The sequence below is a fragment of the Nanorana parkeri genome, unplaced genomic scaffold, assembly GCF_000935625.1.
Source record: "Nanorana parkeri isolate BGI_ZX_2015 unplaced genomic scaffold, ASM93562v1 scaffold2159, whole genome shotgun sequence".
Taxonomy (NCBI): domain Eukaryota; kingdom Metazoa; phylum Chordata; class Amphibia; order Anura; family Dicroglossidae; genus Nanorana; species Nanorana parkeri.
The window spans coordinates 184,848-185,423 of NW_017308427.1; positions in this window are offsets into that span (position 1 = coordinate 184,848).

Here is a 576-nt window from a genome sequence, read left to right on the forward strand (position 1 = left end):
GGGGGTGGGAGGAACAAAACAACTAGAGAGCTGGATAACCAGCTGATCGGTTCTCCACAGACCCCAGGGGAGAAGCAAGGGCCTCCGGGGGTCTGGGCAGAGCCGAGTACCTATGTGGGGGAAAGTGGTGGACTATGGTCAGCAAGTGGGGGAACACTGCAGGCGAAGGGTCATCAGGTGGGTGAGATGCTATCTCTCGGGTGTCTGTAACTGTATAAGGGGGGACATCTAAATAGGGTCTCAACCTTATCTACAGGGACATCCGTAGTGTGTAATCACAACAACAAAGCAGTAAGAACAAGAGAAAATCAACATCAGCTTGGTGAAGAGGCCCGGGAACACTACAGAGTCGTTCAGGAAGGCCTGAGTCAGGTGACCACTCGGACATGATGTGGTTAGGTGGAGTGTTGGGGGATGGGTTCAGAGGGGAGGGAGTTACCTCGTACATCCTGGGGAGTGGTCCACTGCACCATAGATGGCCAACCTGGAGAACATCTGTGTAAAGGGGACCTCCCGACACCGTCCACCCGCACAACTGTACAAAAGAGAATCATAAACATAACGGTCATGGCAGTT